The sequence below is a fragment of the Phascolarctos cinereus genome, unplaced genomic scaffold (genome assembly GCF_003287225.1).
Source record: "Phascolarctos cinereus isolate Bilbo 61053 unplaced genomic scaffold, phaCin_HiC Scaffold_5;HRSCAF=322, whole genome shotgun sequence".
Classification (NCBI taxonomy): Eukaryota; Metazoa; Chordata; class Mammalia; order Diprotodontia; family Phascolarctidae; genus Phascolarctos; species Phascolarctos cinereus.
This window is the reverse complement of record NW_027555958.1, coordinates 409,978,948-410,005,508: the sequence shown is the minus strand read 5'-3', so window position 1 is coordinate 410,005,508 and position 26,561 is coordinate 409,978,948. Positions and strand designations below refer to the sequence as shown.

General features: G+C 37.1%; 1 protein-coding gene and 1 pseudogene across 6 annotated transcripts in view; both read left to right on the top strand.

The window, feature by feature from the left end:
- Window positions 1-26,561, top strand: part of RASAL2 (RAS protein activator like 2) — a 335,304-nt gene that overhangs the window by 49,350 nt on the left and 259,393 nt on the right. The window lies entirely within an intron of this gene.
- LOC110206748 (vesicle transport through interaction with t-SNAREs homolog 1B pseudogene) lies at window positions 7,803-12,042 on the top strand (annotated as a pseudogene).

Genomic DNA, 26,561 nt, shown 5'->3' with positions numbered 1-26,561 from the left:
TAGGTCATCAGCCACCCCTTTGAAACTCCATCCCGATATCCACATTAGCAATGGGATATCTACTTATGTGGAGCTAAAGGACCCAGACCTTTAAGGACATGTCTAAAATATTCAAAATTCTGAATTTTCAGAGAACAAACCCCCAGGGATTTACTGTGTGATATAATACTATTTTTCCTCGAGACAATGAAGTTCACTTCTCTTAATGGTATCATGATATTAGAGGCCACATTGGAGAAAACTTCAGAGCTAGCAAAAATCTTATTGGATCCCCAATTGATAAATGGTCAAAGGATATGAACAGGCAGTTTTCAGAGGAAGAAACTAAAGGTATCTATAGTCACAGGAAAAAATGTTCTAAATCACTATTGATTGGAGAAATGCAAATCAAAATGACTCTGAGGTGTACCACATCACACCTACCAGATTGGCTAACATGACAAAACAGGACAATGATAAATGTTGGAGAAGATATGGAAAAATTGGAACACCAATACATTGTTGGTGGAGTTGTGAAATTATCCACCATTTTGGAGAGCAATTTGGAACCGTGCCCAAAGGGCTATAAAATTGTGCATACTCATTGACCTAGCAATACCACTGCTAGGGCTGTATCCCAAAGAGATTGTAAAAATGGGGAAAAGACCCACATGTACAAAAATTATTATAGTGGCTCTTTTTGTGGTGGCAAAGAATTGGAAATTGAAGGGCTGTCCATCAATTGGGGAATAGCTGAACAAGTTGTGGTTTATTAATGTAATGGAATATTATTGTGCTATAAGAAATGATGAGCAGGCAGACTTCAAAAAAATTTGGAAAGGCTTACATGAATTGATGCAGAGTGAAATGAGCAGAACCGGGAGAACATTGTACACAGTAACAGCCACATTATGGGATGACTGACTTTGATAGACTTGGCTCTTCACAGCAATGCTAGAATCTAAGACAACTCCAAAAGATTCATGATGAAAATTGCTATCCATACCCAGGGAAAGAAATTTAGAGTCTGAATGTAGATGGAAGCATAATATTTGCTCTCTTTTTCCTTTGTTATTTTGTTTTATTACTTCATTCTCGTGCTTCCCACCATTAGTTCTAATTGGGAAAATATGCTTAACATGAATGTATATGTAGAGCCTACATCAGATTGTATGCTGTCTTGGGGGGAGAGATTTGGAGGGGTAGAAAATTTAAAACTCAAAATCTCATGGAAGTGAATGTTGAAAACTAAAAATAAATAAATTAAATTTAAAAAAATCTAAAAAAAAAAGAAATGTAAATCGATCTAACCATTTTGGAGAGCAATCTGGAATTATCCTCAAAGAGTTATAAAACTGTGCATACCTTTTGACCCAGCAAAAACATCACTAGGTCTGTTTCCTAAGGTGATGAAGGATAAAGGAGAAGAGCCTATATGTTGTAAAATATTTCTAGAAGCTCTCTTTGTGGTGGCAAAGAACTGGAAATTGAGGGGATACCCATCAATTGGGGAATGGCTAAACAGGTGTGTTATATGATTGTGATGGAATATGACTGTGTTGTAAGAAATGAAGAGCAGGCTGATTTAAGAAAAACATGGAAAAAACTTGTATGAAATAATGAAGAGTGAAATGAGCAGAACCAAGAGAAGGCCGTTTACAGTAATAGCAATATTGTTAAAAGAGTAATTGTAGGAGCAGCTAGGTGGTGCAGTGGATAGAGCACCAGCCCAGGAGTCGGGCGGACCTGAGTTCAAATGTGGCCTCAGACACGTAAAACTTACTAGCTGTGTGATTCTGGGCAAGTCACTTAACCCCAGTTGCCTCACCAAAAAAATAAAATAACTGCAAATGACTAAACTATCCTGAATATTATAAATATTCAAATCAACTACAAATGACCTAGGAAGGAAGATGTTATTTACCGCCTCAAATGGTGGCTTCTTTAGTGTGGGGTGAGGAGAGAGGGAGGAAGGAAGTTTGGAACTTAAAATGTGACCCCCAAAAATTACATTAATATTAAATTAAAATTAAATAAAATTTTAAAAAAGATTAACAGTGCTTTTAAATTATACTTAATGATGATGTTGATTAACTCGCTTTGCCTCCCCAGTTTTTACTGGGAATTCTGTATTGCCTTCCAAGTTGGGAAATTTAGGAAAGTTCAGGAGAAAGACAAGCACAGGACTTCTGCTGAATAGCTGGAGTTTCATTAAAAGAAATGAACCTTGTTCAAACTAGAGTTTTGATACAAATTCCTCAGCCAGTGTTACCACTCAGTTCATTTCTAAGAATAACTCTTTATGCCATTAGCTTTCTGTGTTCTTTTGGGAATGGGATAAACAAGGAAATATTACATTATTGATGAGAAAATCAGCATTTATAAATGGCTTAGGAATGTGGTATTGGAAGTTGGTGCTGCAAAAGGTTGATGATAGGCTATGTAAAGATGAATAATAATTATTCTTGGAATCCTGGAATCCTTTCCCATAAAACTGCAAAGATCTTCAATAACATTTGTTCATAATCTTGCACAAGGTCATAGATTTTAGGTATCACTGAGATTAGGCTTCTTGTAAACCATTTCATAAATGGAGAATAAAAACTTGAGCATAATTCAGTATACTCAATCATTGTTTCCCAACCTGAACCAGACTGTGAACCTACACCAGCCTCTGCACTTCTACACTCTACAGATTGGATTTCTGGAGTTTAGGATGGGCTGAGGGGAGGGTGATTGGGAAGCCAAAGATAGTGATTTTTTTTAGGTCATGAGGTAGTGGAGCAGAAGAAAGAGGAGTCAACATCTCAAGTTTATGTTTTAAAATGTAGTAATCTTTAGTGATCAAAGTTTGTGTACTGATAAAGATTTGCTACAGACCTCTGGCTGGAAAACATTGTATTAAAGTGTGCCTTATTTAAATAGCTTAAAACAATGCTGCTTTCAGAATTTGTCGAAGGAGTGCTTATTCACCCACCTTTTCCCAAGGACCAACTCTCTTTCTTAGCTTTACCTAGACTAGAGTTTCATATGGAATCAATGTCCAGTCTTTGTCTATAGTTAAATTACACTACTGCTTTATTTTTTTAAGGAGCTATAGTTTTGTGAAGTATAGTAAAATTTAAGCTCAGTTTCATAGCAGTAGCCCCAATTGTGTGTGGTTATTCATTTATATGATTTTCCACTTTGAAGTCACTAGTTTCATATTTTACTGTGTATGCAAAGAAAATCTCAGTGATTTTGGAAAGTCCACTGCTTTGGCACTCAGGAGTCCTGGCCTCTAGACTGAGTTCTGCCACTGATTCATGATGTGATCTTGGACAGATTACTTCTTTCCTTCTGTTGACTTGAGTTTCTTCATCTGTCAAATGGGTATTTTGGAACATTTGATCTTGGCAGGATCTGGACCAATATCTACTGAGATCTTGGCAGTTTTATAGAACATTTTCTTCTAGGTTCCTTCCAACTCCAATGTTCCATGATTTTAAATGTACCTGTTCTTCACAGCCAACTCTCACAGTGGAAAGCAACTTATTCTATATAATACTTTACTAGCAGAGCTCATGTCAAATACAAAATAACCTAACAGAAAACAGGTACTTTGTATGATGGGAATTTTAAAAAAAAAATTTGACCCATTTAGGAGGATAAAGTGACTCCAAAAATTAAGATAATTTGGAAAACTCTACAGAATTTAGAAGAAAACAGACAATTTAAAAGGAAAAAAAATCTGTGCTCGTTTGTCAGGGGAACTCACTTCTCAAAGGTGTCCTTAAATAAGGACTTCAGTTTGGGGACAAAGTTTTAAGGAAACGAATTTACAGATTCATTACTTAATCTGTGATTTTGTGGATCTGGTTATTTCTTCCTTGCAAAATGTTTGCAAACATTAAAACAACATACAAATGTCAGTTTTGATGATGATAATGATGATAGGATTGTATAGTGGAAAGAATGATTTGGAACCAGGAGAACTTGGTTCAAATCCCAGCTGGGACACAAACTGTGTGACATTTGAGAAATCATATTCTATCATTTAATCTCAATTTCCTCATATGCAAAATAGGGATAATAATACTTGTGATACCCACCCTGTATGTTACCTGTCTTTTTGAGAAAAGCATTTTGTAAATGTTCATGTTATACAAATGTGAATTTTTATGATGATGATTCAGTAGAGTGGATGTTGTTATGACCAAAAATTAATCACCCTTCAACTTACATGATACTGAGTCTAAGACTCTCTAAACTAAGCTGGTCAATCAATCAGTTGATCAATAAGAATTTAATAGGCACCCACTGTATGCCTAGCACTGTGGATACAAATAGAAAGAATGAAACCATCTCTTCTGGTGTAGCAGACCTATGTGTATCACCTGGACCATACTCTCACTTTTTCAGCTTTCCTGAAGCTGCTGAAGCCTTGAACTCCTTCTTGGCTTGGTTCCCCTATGCCAAAATGAAATATTGGATTAGAACTTCTTCTCCTTCTTTTTTTCTTTTTGGTGAGGCAATCAGGGTTAAGTGACTTGCCCAAGGTCACACAGCTCGTAAGTGTCAAGTGTCTGAGGCCGGATTTGAACTCAGGTCCTCCTGACTCCAAGGCCAGAGCTTTATCTACTGTGCCACCTAGCTGCCCCTGAATTAGAACTTTTGAGGAAGAAAAGAAAGAACATTTTAAATAAAGAATCATTAACTTTAACAGGTACTTCATTTTTCCATTTTCAATAAGAATGGCTGTTGAGATATTTTTTCAAGTTTTTTTTTTCCACTTCACTGGACGGGGCTATAAGAATTGTGAATATATTCTTTATTGTGAACATGATAGATATCAGTGCTAAAATTAGGATTTTTCCATAAGATAGTAAGGAGAAAATAGCTTTTGTTTCTATTGAGACGCTATAGTTAATTCTGTATATTCCAACAGCTGTTACAAATGTTCAGTGAACACATATTCCTTATTTGTCTATTGCAAAGTTCTCTGGTAAATTCCCTTGAGGGAAACATCATAGTCATCATGTATGATTTATATACAGAATTTAATGTGTTAAATAATATCATGAGATGGCATTTACAGGAGTCAGGTTTTTTTTAAAGTTACTTTTATTTCAACAAATATGGCTCATTTATAGCTGAATGAGACATAAACTTCCTAATTTTTGCCTCCAAGAACCTGAAGTCCTGGAAAGGTTTTTATGTTGTTTTTAAAAATTGATGGCAGTGTAGTCTATGAACCTTTATGTAACTTTAAGTGCTAATAGTTCACAAGACTTAGGAATTGTTCTGAGACTATGTCCCTCCTCTCCAAATCCAAGCAGATTACATTTTCTATTTTTTGATCTCCTAAAATGTATATAGAAAAAACAACAACATGTTTTGTTCCATGAGATGCTCTAAAAATATAAGTTGGAAACATTTTTATATCTTTTGCTTTCAAAGCTGTTGAATTCTAGTTATCCATGAGATACTCAGAAACTGTTTTCCTGTCTCATTCTATTATTAATAGATGATTGGGCTGGAAATGTTTATGCAGCTTTTATAGCAGTGACTTATTGGCTGAGAATGTGTGCATGCCGCTGTCTTTGGCATTTGGATAATGAGTTAACTTGTAGGTGGCCTTGGGAAGGGAATGTTATGAATGGACTTGGCCTACGCTTTTTTGGTGGCGAATTGTATTTGACATAAGTTCACACAGTGCTGTACCTTTATTCCCTTAACTATTATCATGCTATTAATTTTCAAAGTGATGGATGGCAGTAACCTTTCTCACACCCACCTCCTCTCAGCATGGAGTATGTCAGGCTAAGCTGTGGGTAGAGATGTCTATATAAAGAGCTAAGCTTATATGCCAAGGTTAGTTAATAACATAGGTGATGTCTTCCAGCTTTAGCTTCTGGCCATTTCTAATTGTTCTAATTCTGGCCCATTTTTTTTTCAGTACAACTTTAATAATTTATAACTTTGTAACAAAGTTGTCTATTTTAGCTATTTAGTTAAGTTCTTATTTTAAATGGTTAATACAGAACGTTATGGGAAAATTCAGATTCTGGTTGTAAGGATAACTGCTTTAATTTAAAATTGTTATTCCTTTAACATCTTTATTCCATTTCTATATTCATTGGACAGTTTTACCTTTCCCTTCACATTATCTTGTCAGCTCTTATTGTCTCAGACTAATTTATGGTGAGCAGTTAAGTTGGCGAATAAATGGAGCACACGGGCTAAATAACCTCAACTTTATTTCTAAATGCTTGTAAATTTAATGCTTCAATGTTACCCAGTCATTCACTCAGACTATATGATTTTTTTCTTCTTCATTTTACTTCCTTCGCCTTTTTGCCCACCTTCCCCTCTTGTGTTTCCTATTTGTCTTCTCTCTTCCTTTTCCTCCCATCCTTCTCTTTATTATATGCCATATGGCATGCCATCCTCTGCCTGGTTTCCTTTCTCCTCCCGTCTCCAGGAACTCTCTGTGTACTAAAGTAATTTGAAAGAATTGCCCCTTCAATTCAACAAATATTTAAGTGTTTTCTGTGCTAGGCTAAGAAAGGTACACAGTTTAGCTCAAATACTTTTTTTTAAATTTAACTGGTCTAAGGTCATTTAAAACTTATACCCCCACCATCTATGTTTACTTATGTATATACATAAATGGATATTCTTATGTACTTAGGCAACTCTGAAGATTGCCTTTTGGCATTTTTTAGACTGCAGGTTACCAAACCTCATAGTTTTCCAATCATTCTATTTCTCTTCCTTACCCCTGACTCCCTAGTCTTAAAAAAAAATGAAGTAATCATGAATTACTGTTATAGGTGTTAAATGTTACCATCTTCTTTGTTTGGTAGAGATGACCAAATAACATCTCAGTGCAGAGTCAATATTGTGGAAGACTTCTTCCTATCAGTTCTTGGCTGTATATATTCATATTGAACATACATAGGAAATGATCTTACTGCCTCCCCATGAGATTATTTCCAATTTATCCTATATGCAACTTGTTTGTATGTAGTTGTTGGCATGTTGTCTCTCCCTTTAGACAGTGAGCTCCTTGAAAGCAGAAACTTTTACCTTTCTTTAAATCCTCATCTATTAAAACAGTGCCTGACACATAGTAGGCTCTTAATAAGTGCTTTTTGATTTGACTTGTTTTCTTTGAATATTCTCCCTTTACCTTCTATTCTCTATTCCAGTCTTTCCTCTACTTCCCTTCCCTTTTTGTTTTCCTGTTCATTTGCTATTCATTCTTTGTGAAATTCTTGATTTCCTTGGCCTTTACCTTTTTTTAATTAATCTGCTTTTTGATACAGCTTCTTGAGCAGTGGGAGAATGCTTTCAAGTCCTGCTACTGTTCCACATTAATATAAAATTAATCAGTTGAAAAGCATGGGATTCTTCTTCCATTGCATGAGATCGGAGCCACCTTGCATCCTGTTTAAATCCTTTTCCCAGCCCCTTTCCCTCCACAAATACGTAGGATGGCAGATTTGATCAATCTGTATAGCCTGATTCATTCGTTGTCTGTTGCACATAAAAAGAAATTATATTTAATTTGCTCTCTGAATCGTGCCACTGGCTAATCTGCCTCCAAAATGCTTGTCTCTTGTCCAACTACTGGATAGCATCTTAGCTAATATAGCCGATTAGATGAGAGCACACTTTTCTTTGGTTGTATTATGAAGCTGCTATTGTAGACAGAAATTGTTCTATATTGGTTCTGTACCAAGTCAGTTTGTCCATATTTGAAAGGTAACATTCCAAGTTGAGAAGTTGAGAGCTCTTGGTTTAGATCCATCATTTTTCAAGGTCAGAATACTGCTGGTATGGAGCCCTATCAGGTAAATAGTACAGTCTTTGAGCTGCTGTTGCATAGGTGCCTTTTCTTTTTTGTTTTCTGAAAAGATGGCTTGGTACAGAGCAAAAATGCACCAGATTTGGAGTCAGAGTCCTTGGATTTGAACCTGGGTTCTGCTCCTTACTGCCTCTGGCACCTTGGACAAGCTATTCAACCTATCAGTTTTCTCACTTCCCAAATGAGGGAGTTAGTCTTTGAGGTCCCTTTCAGTTCTAAATCCTACGTGAATTTAAGGAATTATGGCATGTCAAGATTAGCCCTTTTATAATAGCCTTAAACAATTCAGTGCAACATGCTTATTAAGTTACTATTATATGAGTTACAAGTTGAGGAAACAAGAAACAAAAAGCAGTCCTTGCCTTCAAAGAGCTTACATTCCACTGGAGAGATACAACATGCGCACAAATAAGTAAATATAAAGTAATTTCAGGAGGCAGATCATTAGCAAGTAAGGGGATCAGAAAAGCCCTGTTGCATAGAATATGGCACCTGAGATGAACCACTAGGAAACTAAATGGAGGTGAACAGAGAATGCCTGTCTGGCAGGGGTTCCCTTTATGCAAAAACATGGAGATAAGATACGGAATGCCTAGTTTCAACCAGTTTGTTAGCTGTCCTTAAAAGGGAGCAATATGAAATCTGTGTTTGAAGGTAGATGGTTGTTAGATTGTATAGGGCATTTTCTCCTGGAGGCAAGAGAGAATTACTACAGATTTTCAAGCAGAAAAACGACACAGTCTTTGTCTTCAAGAATATTCATTTGGCTGCTGCTGGAGAATGGTTTAAGGAGGGTCTAGATGGGGGAAGGGGGAGGGAAGAGAGGCCTTCTTTCTCAGAGCATTGCAGTAGTCCATGCAAGATGGGAAAAGGGCCTGAATGAGTAGAAAGTGATCGGTCAAGAAAATGATGGGGACATGTAATAAAAAAACTAGCTAACTGAATGGTTGCAGGAAAAGTGAGATAGAGTAGAAAAGGAGGAGGAACGTCATAGGGTGAATCTGAGGTTTTGAATCTGAGTAACTAGAAGGATTTAGAGATGGACAGGACCTTAGAGGTATAGTTCTAAACCACTCATTTTAGAGATCAGGAAACTGAGGTAAAGTAACTTGCTTGGTATCCTAGAGGTAGAATGGTAATATCAGATTATTTATTTTACAGAAATGTTGCATTAAATATTTCCTTCAAAATTTACAGCATATGAGTTATATTGTGTCATTTCCTCTTTCAGAGTCTCCTTTGATGTCTCTTCATCTTTGTCATGCTCACTAACTATAGGTGTCCCCCAAGACTCTGTTTTGGCCCCTCTTCTCTTCACTGTCTATATTTTCTTACTTGATGATTTCATCTACTCCCCTGGGTTCAGTTATCATCTCTATAGAGATTCTACACACACACACATACACACATACACACATACACACACCCTCTAGCCCTAGTCTGTTACCTGAGCTATATTCTGCCATTATCAACTGCCCTTGGGTATCTTTAACTGGATACCTCATACGCATTTTAAATTCAACATGGCCATAATAGAACTCATTATTCCTCACCCCAGCCCAAAGCCCTTCCTTCCTCTTCTCAGCATTCTTACAGTTGGACATTATTGCCCTCCCAGTGACTCTTGTTTGTGCCTGCTGTTATCCTTGTCTCCTCACTCTCATTCTCCTCATATATAGAATCTCTTGCTAAATAATTGCCATTTCTACCATCGCATTGTCTCTCCTAAATGGCACTTCTTTTCACTCACATAACCACCCCCCCCACCCCCCACTTTTAAGCTCTCATCGCTTCATGTCTAGACTATTGCAGGAGCCTTCTAATCAGTCTCCTTATCACAAGTTTCTCCCTAATCCAGTCCAACTTCCACACAAGGCACCAAAGAGATTTTCCTAAGTTACTGATCTGAACACGGCAGCTACCCACTCAGTAAACTTCAGTGTCTTCCTGTTGTCTCCTGGATCAAATGTTAAGCTCTCTATTTGGTACTAGAAGGTCTTCACAGTTTGGTCTCTTCTTACCTTTTCAGTCTTCTTACCTTTTGCTTCCCTCTCCAAATGTTCTTCCTTTCAGCCACATTGGCCTACTTTTCTCTTTCTCCCACATGACATTCTGTCTCCTGATTACATATCTGCCCTGCGTGTCCCCTCATGGCTGGTGTGCTCTCCAAATGGACAGCCAACTTTTAGTTTCCCTGGCTTATTTTTTCTCATTTCAAATCCTACCAGCAGCAGGCGGCCTTTCTTGGTTCTCCGTAGCTGCTAGTGCCTTCCCTGTTCCTTGTGTATCTTGTATATATCTTGTATGTATGTATCTTGTATCTTCCTAATTATTTACATGTAATTTCCCTAATAGAATGTGAGCTCTTGGAGGGCAGGGACTGTTTTAAGTTTCTTTGTATCCCCAGTGGTTAGCACAGTGCCTAGAACACACAGTAATTGTTTCATAAATGCTTTTTGCCTAATGAGGAGCCAACTAGCCAAGTTGGGAAATAAAGCAAGTCGGAGCTCCCATGTTGATTCAAGTGGCACCAGGTTAGCCTCTGTATTTCTAGCCTGAGTGAGATAGGTAGGCTCACCTAAAAAAAACAGTTATGTTCCTTTTATTTTTTTTCTGTGTCTTTTTTTGGGGGGCAAGGGGAGGGGAGCACAATTGTTGTTATTATTCCCCCCTGTCTTACATGTCCCTAATTGAAAAAAACAAAATACCCAATACTCTTGTAACAAACAAGCATAGTTAAGCAGAATGAATTGGCATAGTAGCCATGTCCAGAAATATATGCCTCCTTGGGTACCTTGAATCATTCGTCTCTATCAGGAAGTAACATGTTTCTTCGTAGGGCCCCTGGAGACATAATTATAACTGGCCATTGCTTTAATCAGAATTTTTAAGTCTTTCAAAGTTCTTTTTCTATAGAATGTTGTTGGCATTCTATATCTGTTGGCAGCTAGGTGGTACAGTGGATGGATCACTAGACCTGGAATCAGGAAGATCTGAGTTCAAATATAGTTTCTGATTAGTTGTGTGACCTTGGGCAAGTCATTTAACCTATTTGCTTCAGTATCCTCAACTGTAAAATGAGGTTAATAATATCATCTACTCCAGAAAGTTGTTGAGAGGATCAAATGAGAAAATATTTGTAAAGTGCTTACAACAGTGCCCAGAATACAGTAGATACTATAGAAATGCTAGCTCTGATGATGATGAAGATGATGATGATGATGACAACAGTGACAACCTAACTTGATATTTTTCATTCTGCTCACTTTACTCAGCAGGAGTTCCTACTTCTTAGGCTTCTCTGAAATAGTCCCTTTCTCAGTCCTGGTTGAACCACTGGGCTAGAAGAGGGGAATCAAAGGCTCAACAGGGCCTTGTCCCTGTTAGTGCAAGAGAAGGGGTGGAGCTAGCTTTATGATTTGGCAGCCAACATCTCCTAAGAGCCTTTTGAGAAGATGCATACCATCTTCCTCAGTCTCAAGGTGGTTCCTGAGTAGCTCCTAGGACCAGTGGGAAAAAAAGTTAATCAGAGATTCTGATGAGAAGCAACAGGAAACAGATGAAATGCTAGCAGACATGGAAGAGGAGGAGCTCCACTATGCCTCCTATCCTTCTACAACTCTATTAGTGCCAAGCTTCACTACTGGAGAGACCCTGCCAGACGCCAGCAGGACAGGAGCAATACACTGACAGTGGCACCTGGGGGCTGAGGAAAATGCAGATATGGGGCATGTGCTATAGAGAATCAGCACAGGACTAAGCTACAGTCTCAAAGAGTATTGCTTCTGCAAGTTCCCAATGGCCTGAACTGAGCCACTAGGTATTGAGTGCTCCCATTGGATTGCCACTGAGACAGACCAGTTGGGCACTGAGATCATTAAAATGCTGGAGGACCAAAGGGGCCAGCTGGATTTGACTGGTAAATACAGACAAAAACTTGCACAGAAGCTGAAGGATCCTACGATTGGATTTTCAGAAAAGTGGCAACTAATAAGTTATTGCTTCCCCTCATCATCCTTCTGGATCTGGCCGTCTTGGGAGGCTTTCTTTGGAAAGCACTGAGCTCTTATTCCTTTTTTGGAGTCAGGATTCCTATAACTATACCTGTCTTCTCTTTAATTTCTTTTGATTCTGTAAATACAAGAGATTTAGCTAAAGAGCTTGCTCTGCTACTATGGGCTAGTGGCACATTAAACACACAAACTGTGTAGAGAGAAGGCTGACAATGACTGGGAATGTGAACTAATGATAACAAGGCTGATGTGCTATACCAAGGTAATAAAGCTGTGTTTATTAGTTCTTTTAATTTCATACAGTATTCTAATTAACTCACAGTGAACTAAAAGAAACCAGTTACAGAATGTCATAATAGTGGTAACCAAAAATGGGAAAGAATTTAAAAGAATGATTGTTAGAACATGGTGCTGCCATCAAGGTAGTATTGATGTAGCCGGTCCCTATAAGAGATATATTAATATCCCTTAAATGCTTTAGTAGAACTCTGGAATGCCCATTGTAGAAAAACCCTGTGGAAAAAATACTGGCTTGCTACATTCAGGAAAACAAGATATTAAAGTTCTTTTTTCTTCTCCCTTATGTTGATTGTTCATCACTATACAGTTCCATCCTATCACTCAGATATATGTATCTTTATAGGTTTCTCTTGCATTTTGTTTTTGCATTTGAAAGTACCTACTCAGGTCTGGTCTTATAGCGAAGGATGCTTAAAAGTTCTTTATTTCTTTAAAAATCTTTTTTTTTCCTTTATAAGACTATACTCAACTTTACAAGATAAGTTATATTTTTGGAAGATTATATTTATTCCAAGATGTTCTCTTATTTACAGTTGAAGTTGCCAGAATTTTTTTATCATTGTAACTGTGGTTCCTTGATATTTAAACTGCTTCTTTCTGGATGCTTACAGTATTTTTCTTTGATATGAAGGTTCTAGGTTTTGGCTATGCCATTGCTTGGACTTGTAATTTTGGGGTTCCATCCAGGAAATGACTAGTGGATTCTTTCTATCTTTACTTTGCCCTCTAATAGTAAAAATTGAGTCCATTCTCCTAGAGCTCCCTCTTATCCTCATCTCAGATCACTCAGATAACTTTTATCACTATCTTCTTCACTCCCATCTCACATGAAGAGGCACTCCTTTTCCTTATTAAGGTAAGCTTCTCTACATGCACAAGTGATCCTATGCCCTCCTATTTTCTGTAGCAGATTGCAATGTCTATCATCCCTACTCTTTCACTAATATTTGATCTCTCTGTCTACTGGAGGCTTCCCTGCTCCCTAAAAACATGGTCTTGTCTCTTCTACCCCTAAAACAACAAAACAAAACAAAAACATTACTTGATCCATCCATCTATACTGTCATCCTGTATCTCTCTTCCTTTCTGAGGCTGAACTCCTTGAGAAGGTTGTCTAGTATTGTTGCCTCCACTCTCTTTCCTTTCACTCTCTTCTTACCTTTGCAGTTTGACTACAAATTGAAACTGCTTTTTGCAAAGTTATCAGAACCTTTTCTCAGTCTTAATCCTTCTTGACCTCTCTGCAGCCTTTGCAAAGCCAGTCAGTCATCCTCTTCTCCTTGATACTCTCTTCTCTTGGTTTTTTGTGACACTGTATATCTCCTGATTTCCCTCCTACTTGTTGGACCACTCCTCAGTCTCCTTTGCTGGATCTTTGTCCAGGTGAAGCCCACTCACTGTGGGTATACCCCAAGGTTCTGTCCTAGGTTTCCTTTTCTTCTTCCTTGAATACTCATCAGCTCTCATGGATTCAATTATTATCTCTATGCATATGGTTCCCAGATCTATTTATTGAGCTCTAGCCTCTCTCCTAACCTCCATTCTCTCATCTCAAACAGTCTTTTGCTCATCTTGAACTAGATATCCTAAGGATATTTTAAACTCACCAAGTCCAAAAATGAACCCATGACCTTTTCCCTGAAGCCATCCCCTCTTCTTAACTTTTCTTATTACTGTCAAGGGCATCACCATCCTCCCAGTTACTCAGGCTCACAGTGATGTATCATCCATGACTCACTTTCTCAAACTTCCTTAACCAGTCTTTTGCCAAGTTTTATTGATTCTTCCTTTATAATATCTCTCCTATATGCCTTCTTCTCTCCTCTAACACTGCTATCACCCTGGTATAGGCCCTCAGGAAGTGAAGTTTTTATGATGCTTCTGGTGATGCTTTAAGATGGTCTCTAAAGTTTGAATTGCTGAAGGAAAGGTTGTTCGTGGATCTTCTGATGAAATAAGCTTCGTATTTTTTTAAATGCCATAGTTTTTCTCTTGGAGTAATAATAGTAGGAAGAGAATATGGGCTTAAGAAACACATGCAGAAAATAACTAGCTTATCATGCCTCTTTCACTTACAATATTGTATCCTTAACCTTTCTGCATCTCAGTTTCTTCATGTGTAAAATGTATGGGTTGCACTAGATGGCCTCTGCTTTTCCTTCCAGTTCTGCAGCCATGATCGTCTTTTATCTTCTGATTCTTGGAGTTTGGGAGTCAAATAGGCATTTTTGTGTAAATGATGGTAAAAGCTGACCTGTTAAAAATAGATCATTTAATCAACTCCTTCTTTCCTTTACTGCCCACTATTACATTGTTTAGAAACTTTCTTGAATCATGTTTTTAGTTACTCCTGTTTATTTACAGTGAATGATTGAGGATAGGAGGAGAGACAAATTTACAAAATGCTATAGCATTTCTTAAGAGATTTGGGTTTAGTTTAAAGTGATGATCTTGGATGTTCTTTCCTTCCTTGTTTCAAATTTGGTTTTAATGATGGATTGGTTTTATGGGCAGTGTGGCACAAAAGCAAAATAGAGTAAGTAGTACAAACAATCATAGAGATCAGAGGTTTAATTTTTGTCAATTTGTGAAAAGGTTGGAGTCATTCACAAAGGCAGTGTGAAGAGGGAGGCTTTTTTTTTTTGAGGTATGGACTTGTAATTCCATGGTGTTGGCAGCTTTCAAGGAATGAGTAAAAACTCCCTCTACTGATGCTGATGGGCATTTCTAATATAATATAAAGACTAAAAGAACTCTCACATGGAAGTGGGAAGAAAAATAATGAATACTAAGTAAAGAGATGATTAAAAAAATTGTAAAAGGTAGTTGGTAAAATATTTGTCCTTTCAGGATGAAACAGATGGTACTAAATGATAAACATTTGAAGAAAAAATAGCATTTTTATTTTCTAGAGGAGACATTTCATTATTAAGCAAAACATCTCACTAATCCATGAAGTACTTGTCGTTTTTGTTTAGACTGTCAGTAAAGAGGTCAGTCTTTTAAAAAATCAGAACAAAACTTTTTATTACCAAAGGTGGTCTCTTTGATTTAGTAATGTCATTGATCAAAGAATATTGAAGACTATAAGCTGAACAATAGTCTTCAAAGTGGTTGTCATATGGCATGACCCGAAGAAGTAACTATGATGGGGTTGCAAAGATGGGTTATATTTCACTCTCCTTTGAGTAGCCAATCACAGGGCTTTTCTCCAATACAATCTTGCTTCCTCTTCAGTATTTCCCTTTTCTCCTTCTACTGCTGGCCTCCCTGGGCTCTGCAAGCTCCTAACCTCTGCCCTTCTGCTTTAAGGCTATAACCTATCCTCAGTGGGCACACCTGCACCAGCAGCTGTGTAGGTAAAATTCCACTCACTTGAAAGAATTCACATCCTTTCCTCCTCCCCTTTCAGATCTTCAACTAGGTGGCACAGGGAATAGAGTGCTTGACCTGGCATCAAGAAGGCCTGAGTTCACATCCCACCTTGGTCACTTACTAGACTAACCTTGGGCAAGTCACTTAATGTCTCTCACTGTTGGGCTTTGCAAACCTTAAAATGCTATATAAATGTCAGCTATTATTAGGTCCATTCATGCTTTGCTTGGCAGGCTCTGTGTGCTAGACAGTGATCAGTAACGAACTCTCCCCCTTCTTGTTTTCTTTTCTTTCTTTTCTTTTCTTTTCTTTTCTTTTCTTTTCTTTTCTTTTCTTTTCTTTTCTTTTCTTTTCTTTTCTTTTCTTTCTTTTTTTTTTGTGGGCTATGGTGATTCACACAGGATGAAACTATAAATGGGCTGAAGCTTGAATTCCAGATCTGTCACATTATCTTTTCCATAAAACCCACATCTATTCTGAACTTCCTTATTTCTTTTGAGGATGCCATCATCCTACTAATCCACCACAGTTGGGAATCTTGGTGTTGTGTTTAACTCTTCACTCTAAAGCCACTCGCCTCCTCAGACTTTCATTACCTTTTGACCATACTATTGCAGCAGCTTCCTAATTGGTTTTTCTTCTCTTCCATTTCTCCCCATTTCAATTAATCTTCCACACCTGCCATATTGATATTGTGGGTGTGACCACATCATTCCCATACTCTGGTGGCTTCCTGTCCATTCTGTGATCAATATTCATCTTTTCATCATCTTTTAAACATTTTTTAGTTTTTAGAACAAATGCATGTGATTATTATACCAGTTGAGTAATATTTGACATTTAGATAACACTTTAAGCTGTGCTAGGTAGTTATGACCCTAGATTCTCAAAGACTGTGCAACAAACAGCATTTACAGATCCCACCAAACTGGCTTTCAGTTTTGTTTTAATGGTAGGGTATAAATTTGTCGTCTGAGAACAAGAGCAGCTGAATTTAGAGAGGCTTATCATTAGTTTAGCTGCAGTGTGATAAATTTTTTCTATATATAATTCTTGAAAAACATAGGATAATGGAAAGAAGACTAATTCTAGAGTAAGATGTCTTGGGTTCAAATTTTCCACTTACTTAATGTTCAGTTTCCTTGTCTATATAATGAGGTCAGACTATATGGCTTGAGGCCCCTCCCAGCTCTAGATTTATGGTTCTCTGATATATCTTATGACCATATGATTTAATAAATTGCAGGAAGATTACTGTCTTTCTCAGTTGAGGTGGAATATGCAGGAGTGTGCCAGAGCTAGCTCCCAGTCTTACACCTCAGAAATCAGCAAACTCTAGAAACCAGAGTTTGATTTATTATTTTGTTGATTATCTATTCTAGACTTAAGAAAGTGATGGAAAAATGTTAAGAATACAGATTAAACTTAAAAATGGTTGATGCATATACTTTCCCCCCTTGGGAGCTCTTTTTTAAACATTTACCAGCATACTTGGGGGGATAGGCACTGATGAAATCATAAATTTTTGAAGTCTTGAATAGTAGATATGTGAAAAGTATATGAAAAGTATATGGGAATAGGCAGTTTTTTTGCAGGAAAAATTTAAATCTATCAATAGTTCTAAGAAAAAAATGCTCCAAATTAGTAATAATTAGAGAAATGCAACTTAAAACAAGTCTGAATTACCACTTCATACCAATGAGTTTGATTAAGCTCTGGAAAATGACAGGAAGGAATGACAGAAAGGAAAATGACAAATACTGGAGGGGGATGTGGGAAAATAGGTACACTAGCACACTACTGGTAGAGCAGTACACTAGTACAACCATTCTGGAAAGCAATTTGGAACTGTGCCAAAAAGCTATTAAACTTTATATACCTTTGACCCAGCAATACTGCTACTGCATCTATATACCCCAAAGAGATCAAAGATAAAAGAAAAGGCCCTATGTACAAAAGTGTTTATAGCAGCTATTTTTGTGGTGGCAAAGAATTGGAAACTGAGTGCATTCCCATCATTTGGGGAATGTCTGAAAAATTTATGATATATGAATGTGATGTAATACTATTGAGTGGTAAATGATGAAAGGGATGATTTCACAAAGAACTGGGAAGAATAATTTACGCAGTAACAGCAATATCGTAAAGATAATCAACTTGGAAAGACTTAATAAGTCTGATCAGTACAATGACCTACCACAATTCCAAAGGACTCAGGATGAAAAGTACTGTCCACCTCCAGATAGAGAACTGATGATGAAAGCATGCTTTCTTTCTCCATTTTTTTTCCCTTGTCCCCTCCCCTGAAAGGACATGGCTAATGGGGAATTTGTTTTAAATGATTTAATATTTGTTATGAATTTTGTATTTCTTGCCTTCATAATGGGGGGGGTAAGAGGGAGGAGAAAGAGATAATCTGGAACTGAAAATAAAATAAAACTGAATTTTAAAAAAGAGAAAAGCATATGGCAGTAAAGAGTAAAAATGGATGGTTTTGAGAGTGTGAACACAACAGTATTGGGGTGATTCAGGTCAGATCATACCCATCAAATATGACTCTTACTAGTATTTTTAGATTTATCTCCATTGCAATCAAATCTTTGATAGCATACCACCAACCACAGGTAAACAGTATGAGAAATGTATTTACAAATGCTACTAATACTGCCAATTATTAGGAAGTGTTCAGATCTTCCTATACGATGTGATACAAAGTTAATTGGGTAGGACCAGGAGAACAACGTAACAGATCGAATTTATGCAGCATGTTCAGGTTTCCAAAGCACTGTATGTATGCTGTCTCACTTGATCCTCACCACAACTCTGTGGAGTAGGTGCTGTCATTGTCCTCGTTTTGTAGATGAGGAAACTGAGGCCGAAAGAGATGAAGTGATGTCACGGAGCTGGAATTACAGAGCTAGTGAAGCCTGATTGGACTGCCATAGCAGTTCTTTTTGTGGTGGTAAATTGGAATTTGAGGGGATGCCCATCAATTGAGGAGTGGCTGAACAATGGCTGGACAAGTTGTGGTATATGAATGTAATGGAATACTATTGTTCCCTAAGAAATGATAAGCAGGGATTTCAGAAAAACCTGGAACACTTACATGAGCTGATACTGAGTGAAGTGAGCAGAACCAGGAGAACATTGTATACAGTAATAGCAACATTGTGCAGGGCCCAACTTTGATAGACTTAGCTTTCCTCAGCAATACAGTGATCTAAGACGGTTCCGAATGACTCATGATACAAAATGCTATCCACATCCAGAGAAAGAACTATGGAGTCTGAATGCAGATTGAGTCATACTATTTTCTTTCTTTCTTGTGTTTCTTTCTTGTGTTTTTTTCACTTTTGTTTTGATTTTTCTTTTACAACATCACTAATGTGGAAAAATGCTTAATATGATTGTATGTGTATATCCTATAACAGATTGCATGCCATTTTGAGGAGGGGGGAGGAGATAGAGGGGGAAAATTTAGAACTCAGAATCTAAAAGTGAAAGTTAAAAACTAAAACTAAATAAATAACAATTGAAATTTTTTTTTACTTAATTACTTCTCCTTCCTCCCAACCCATACTTTTCCTTTACATAAGTCCTTAAGAAAGTATTATTTAAGTGCAACCAGCTAACATAGCATTTGGTCCTGACAGCATGTAGCAATCTATTTTTAGATTTCTTAAGAGAGAGGAAGGAAGTGTGCTCTTCCAGTCTTATGGAACCAACATTAGCCATTTTGTTAAAACTGAATTCTTGTACTCTTTTAGTGCCATCTTTCATTTACCACATTATAGTCAAGTATATTGCTTGGTTCTACTTTTGTTTTTCCATATCACATTCAAGTCATAAGACAACATCTAGATTTGGAAGGGACTTTAAATATTGATGAGTTTAATTCCTTAATTTTATATATATATATATATATTTTTTTTTTGCTTTTAAGCAGTTGGGGTTAAGTGACTTGCCCAGGGTCACACAGCTAGTAAGTGTTAAAGTGTTAAGTGTTTGGTCTGAGGTCGGATTTGAACTCAGGTCCTCCTGACTTCAGGGCTGGTGCTGTATCCATTGTGCCACCTAGCTGCCCCTAATTCCTTAATTTTACAGAGCTGGAAACTTAAGGCCACAGAGATAGTAAGTGGAAGAGCCAGGATGCTGATTCAGGTCCTGTAACTCCAAGTTCTCCCAATGTTTCTCTGTATCTGTGTGATCTTTCTTTTATACTAACAGGACTTTCTATGAGCATATATCTGAAACAATTTAACTAGAAGTATAGTGTGTAGTAAGTAAACAAGTAAATTGTGTAGTAAGGACCCAAGACTGAAATTTGGCAAATGAACTGCATAGGATTATAGGCAGACTACTGGACTCGGAGCCAGAAGGTATGGTATAGAGTTATGGTTCTAACAGGAACTGTGTGTGACCTGGGGCAAGTCTCTTAATCTCTCTGAACCTTGGAGAGAATAATGATACTTAATATCCCTACCTAATATCATGAAATGTATATCTATTTAAAGGTTTTAAATAAAAACCTGGCAAAAGACTATGGTAAAATATCAAAGAAATTATTCACTATGATCAATTTGCGCTTGTACCAGGGATGCAAGGATGGGGAAATGATTGCTGCAATCACACTAAAAAAAATGAGAACTTTATTATGTCAAAAGATTCAGAAAAACCCTTCAATAGAGTATAATATTTAAGCTAAAGGAAAAAAACCCTATAAAGCACAGGCATTATAATATAATGAAATATCTATATCTATATAAAATATATATCTATAAAAGTCCACATTAACTTTACATTAGGAAAAGATTCCCCCCCCCACTCCTCCTCTACCCCTCCATGCCTGGAATGCTCTCCTTTCTCATCTTTCCTTACTGCCTCTCTCACTTCCTTAAAGTCCCGACTAAAATCTCATTTTCACATGAATCCTTTCCCAATCCCCTATAATACTTCCTCTTTTAATTGTTCCCTCTGCTGATGATTTCCTATTTATCCTGTATATCTCTTGTTTGTACATATTTGTTTACTTGTTGTTTGTAAACACTTAGCTGAGTGCCTATGCCTAGCACATTAAGTAGATACTTAATAAATATTTATTAGCTGACTGAGATTTCCTACTGAATACAAAAGTAAAGCAAAGACACTCCCTGTTGTTCTTTCTGTTATTGGCTGTATTGCTTTGGCTAGCATTTTTAGAACTATGATGGGAAATTAGATGCATAAATATTAGCAAAGGTAAGACAATACCATCACTGTTTCTTGATCACTTGATGGTTTACTTAGAAAAATCTAATCGAGGCAGCTAGGTGGCGCACTGGATAGAGCAACAGCCCTGGAGTCAGGAGGACCTGACTCAAATCCAGCCTCAGACACTTGACACTTACTAGCTGTGTGACCCTGGGCAAGTCACTTAATCCTATTGCCTAGTCAAAAAAGAAAAAAAAAAGAAAAATCTAATCATTAAATAAAACTGAGACAATTAATAACTTCAGTAAAATGGCAGGGTATAAAAAAGCCCTAAGAAAACTCAATATTTCTATATTTTCTTCCCAGGCAGGAAGAATGGGAAATTTCACTTAAGCTAAGTAGCAAATTCATAAAATGTGTTGAGATTTGAAGAGATTCAATTGCAAAATTGTATAAATATAAAAGAAATAAAGATTCACTTATATAACTGGAAGGAAGTTCAGTGCTTATGATTATGGTGGGGCCTTACAATGTAATAAACATGAAAATATTACCTAAATTAATTTATAGATATAGTGCTCTATAAAATTACCAAAGGTATGCTTTACAGAACTAGACAAAATATAAGGAAATACATTGGAGGATCAAGAGGGCTAGAATCTTATGGGAAATAATGAAAAAAAAAGTAGGAATGAAGTGGAAATAGTACTTGCATACCTTTAATTATAGTATAAGCCAGTAATATCAAAAGTATTTGGTCAAAAAAAATTTAAGTAAATTAGTAGAATAAGCAAGATTTGGAAGAATTAGAAACAAAATTGAGTTCAACCTGGTGTTTAGTAAGTCTGAGAATATAGATTATGTAGGAGAAAACTATTTGATAATAAGTACTAGGAAAATTGGAAAACTGGCAGAATTTGGTTTAGACCCACCTATTACTCTAGATACCAAAATAAGCTTTAAAATGGTTGTCTGACCTGAAAATTAACGTTAAAAAAATTAGATAAGTTCACCTGTACTTAGAAGAAGCAGCAAAACAGATCACTATCTTATAACAAGGGTGAGAGCTCTTAACCAAACATGAGCTAGATCCCATCACTGAAGATGAAATAGATAGTTGCAATTACATGAAATAAAATCAACTCAATGAGGATAAAAAGGGAAGCTTTATAAGGAAGAAACTTTGTATCAGATATCTTTGGTGATGATCTGCTTTTGAAGATAGGAAGAAAACAAAATTATAGGACCAACAGTAGTTTCTCAAACAAGTATTTCTTAAATGAAGAATTGCAAAATATTTACAATTATATGAAAGATTAATTGAAGTCACTAATCATAAGAGAAATGCATGTCAAAACAACTGAGGTTTCATCTCATAGCATCTTGACAAAAATGACAAAAGATAGGAATAGTTAATGTTAGAGGGGAATACAATGTTGGTGGAGCTGTGAAGTGATCCAACTAATGGAAAGCACTTTGGAGCAATGCTAAATAAGTGACTAAAACGTTGATATAGAGAATGTACTACTGGGCATAGCCAAGGAGGTCAAAGATGAAGGGAGTTCATATATACACGAAAATATTCATAGCACTTTTTGTGATAGCAAAGAACTACAAAATAGTGAGTTGAGGAATGATTCAACAAATTGTGGCACATGAATGAAATGATGGCATTAATAAACAAACGTTAAGGTTTGCACTAAATTCTGAGGATACAAAGAAAAAGCAAAACCAATTCTTGGCCTTCAGGAGCTTATTTTCTAATAGGAATGAAACAATGTGAAGATTACAAAGAAACCCTCAACGACTTAGACAAACTAATTTTCAAAAAAGTGAAAAAAGCACAAACAGGAAAAAAGGGTACATGACTATGATGATATAAATGGAAAGAACAAAATAAAAATGGAAAAGCAGTTTGACTGGACCACTGAATGTAGGATTAGGTGAGATTGTAAAGATGGGTCAAGGTGAGATTGTAAAGTGCTTTAAAATTCAGAGGAAGTAAGCTGTGAATCTAGAGGCAATAGGGAGCCACTGGGGTTCATTGAGTTGGGGTGGGACATGGCAAGATTCACACTGGAAGAAAATCATTTTGGCATCTTTATGAAGTATAGATTGTAGTAAGAAATGATGAGACAGAGGCATCAGTTAGAAGGTCATTGTAACAGCACAGGTTGGAAGTGATAAGTGCCTGGTAGCTGTTTGATTAGAGAGAAATCAGATGTAGATGAAGAAATGCCCAATTTGAAAACTAATAAGATGTATTAGGAAGTGCAAAAAGTTGAGGGTAACACTGAGGTTTTGATTCTGGGAAACAGGAAGAAGAATGATGGTACCTTTGACAGAAATAACAGTTTGGAATAGGGGTAGGTTTTGGGGGGAAATAATGAATTCTGTTTTGCAGATATTCTGAGTTTGAGATGTCTTCAGGACATCCAGTACATTTCAGTAGTAGGCAATTGGTAATGTGGGACTGAAACTTGAGGAAGAGACTGGGGATAGATATATAGATCTGTGATTCATCTACTTAGAGATAATTAAAATGATAGGAGCTGGTGAGGTCACTCAGAGAAAGGTTGTAGAAAGAGAAGAGAGTCTTGGGCAGACCCTAGAACACCCACAATTGGGAGGAGGATGATAGGGGTAATGAGCCAGAAAATAAGACTGAGGATAGTAGGAGCAGAAAATGGACAGTACTGTCGGTAAAACTCAGGGAGGAGAGAGTGTTCAGGAGGAGAAGGTGGTCAGTTGTGTCAAATGCAGCAGCAGAGAGATTGAGAAAAAAGATCATGGGAATCTTTGGTAACTTTAGAAAAAGCAGTTCAGTTGAATGATGAGGATGGAAGCCAGATTACAGAGTGTTAAAGAGTGAGAAGAAAGGAAATGGAGGCCATGAATAAAGAAATTTTTTTCTATGAGTGGATGAGAAAGGGAGGACAGATATAGAATGGTAGTTTGAGATAGTGTCTGGTTGTTTTTAAGGATGAGAGAGACTTGGTCATTCTTGAAGGTAGGAAGAAATAAACTAGTAGTTAAGGAGAGATTGAAGTAAGAGGGGGATAATTGAAGGGGCAGTTTGCTGTGGAAGATGGGAAGATATGTAATTGAGGGCATGTGTAGAGGGGTTGGCCCCAGCAGGAAATGGACCACCTCTACGAACTAAAAAAGAAAGGAAGAGAGTGTAGAGGGTTATGTCAGGGGATTTTGAGATGAAAAGAATATGGGGAAGAAGGAACTCATGACCTAAAATTTCTCAGTAAAATAAAAGAGGAAGTCCTCAGCTGTGAGGGTTGCAGAGGTGTGGGAGGCTTGAGGGAAAAAATAAAGTTGGAGTAACTTCTTTTGGAAGTAAGATAGGGAGGAATAAAACATTCCCTTGCTGCAGTGACATTCCATTTGAGATTAGATAACATAAATTCGTGGTGTTCCCAGTCACCCTGGTTAGGCGATTTCTTGTGTCTCCATTCATCAGCACAAACAGAGGAGACAGATGGTGGAGAGCCAGCTAGGCCTGGGTTTTGGCAAGGGATGAACAGCAATAAGTCAAGGAATTTAGAGATTTAACAATAGTGTTTTGAGGGGGCTAAATAGTTTTAGGAGGGATAAGACATAGGGAGATATGGAATGATAGGAAGTTGTCATTTGATAAAGTGATTGCAGAGTTTTTGATTAAGGAAGTAGAATTTGGGGGCATCTAGGTTGGTGAAATAGTTACAACAATGGTACTCAGGAAAACCTGAGTTCAAATCCTGTCTTAGACACTAGCTGTGTGACCTTGGGTAAATCATTTAATCTCTCTTAGCCTCAATATGTGAAATCAGGATGAAAATAGCACATTGTTCTGAGAAGAAAATGAAGCAGTGTTTATAAGGTGCTTTGTAAACTTTAAAGTACCATTTAAGTGCTAGATCCTCCTCGTCCTTCTCATCCTTGCCCTTGTCCTCCTGCTCCTCCTGCTGCTGCTCCTCCTTCTCTACTGTTGTTATTAAGAGGGCAGTGTTGAAATACTAAGTTTGAACATCCTTGTGTGTGCCCAATAGGAGTTGGGGAAGTAGGTCATGGGACTTTAGGAGACTGAAAAATGGAGAGGTCAGGGTGGTCAAGAGAGCATCAGCATGAATGTGGAAGTTCCTTAGAATAAGGATAGGAATTAGGAGAAGAGAAACGCAACGTGCCAGGTACAGAACTCCTTGAGAAAGGAGGGCAAATGACTTGAGCAATGGTATGTACAACAGTAATTCTGATCTCTTTAGGATAGAAAAAAAATGCTTAGGATATGCTGCATAAATGTGGGTGGAATGAGTGGATAAATTAAAGAGGTGAGAACGTGGAGGCAAAGAAATGGATAAGTTCACTAATCAAAAGTTACAGTGATTTGGCAGCAGGAATGGGAAGGAGGGAATAGATTCTGAAGCATTACCAGGACTTGACACATTTTTAGATATAGGGAATAGAAAAGAAAAGTGGTCAGAGATGATCCTGAGATTTTGAGCCTTGTTGCCCAATTTTGACTTTCTCCATCCTGCTCCTAGAGACCTCATCAGGAATCTCATCTTCCTACAGGATGCCATCATCGGTGGTTGATACTCTCACTACATTGGTACCATCTGCTTCTCTGATTGGAGGGTGGAACTATGAGCTCCTCCCAAAGCTTCCATTAAGGAAAGCCCCCAAGCCCACCATCTCTTCATTTTTCACCCCATTGCATCTCTTTAGACTTCTCTATTAGGTCTCTGTACCAGTCACCTTCCTTCTCCTTTTCTGCTTTCTTCCCCATTAGAATATAAGCTCATTGAGGGCAGGCACTGACTTTTTCATATTTGTATTCCTAGACTTTTTAGCACAGTGCCTGTCACATAGTAGGCATTTAATAAATGTTTATTGACTTCTTGATGCTTAGGAGGATGGTGATGTTACTAATAGAAACAGGGTTCTCATTTGACTTCATTAGGATTAATGAAAGCTTTAGAAACAATTTGAAAATAAATAATTGTGACTTGTTTGTTTATGTATTCTTTAAATTTCTGGGATTCTAATAGCCAAAGACTGGATAACCAACCTAAGGAAATAAAATTCTGAGAACAAAGGACTCTTTATCTTTCTAGGCACATTTTCTTACTCCCAATTATGCTAAAATTTAGACCTGAGAGCTTTAAAGTGCTCAGCCTTAATCTAGAGCTAAAAGCATAGATATAGGTAATGGACATAAGTCATTTTGGGTTCATAATTTTACAGTACTTCATGAATCATTAGTTATTGCCCTATGCCATTCTGGTATATGCTTATAATTCAATACATCTTGGCCTTTATGTTTCATGACTTTACTTTTTTTCTTTAAACCATAATTATTATTTTTTTTCTCTTGAGGAGCCTGTTCATTTAATTCTTTACCCCCTAACATGATGAATTTATGTTTCAGGAAAATCTGGTTAGGCAAAATAATTTCCAAATTGGTTAGGTCCAAAAAACTGTCTCATTCTACATTCTTGAGTCCTTTATCTTTGTGTTGGGAGATGGGTGGTGTGTTTCATTATAAGCCCTCTGGAATTGTGGTTGGTCATTGTGTTGATCATTTCCTAAATCTTTAAAAATGTCTGTCTTTATAATATTGTTACCATTGGGTAAATTGCTTTCCTTATTTTGTTCACTTTACTCTGAATCAGTTTACTCAAGTCTTTCTGGGTTTCTCTGAAAGTATCCCTTTATCATTTCTTATAGCATAACTGTATTCCATCACATTGCTATTAACATAATTTTTTCAGCCATTTCCCTATTGATGTGCGTCCCCTGTTTCCAATTCTTTGCTGCCATAAAAAGAGCTGCTATAAATATTTGTGTACATATGGGCACTT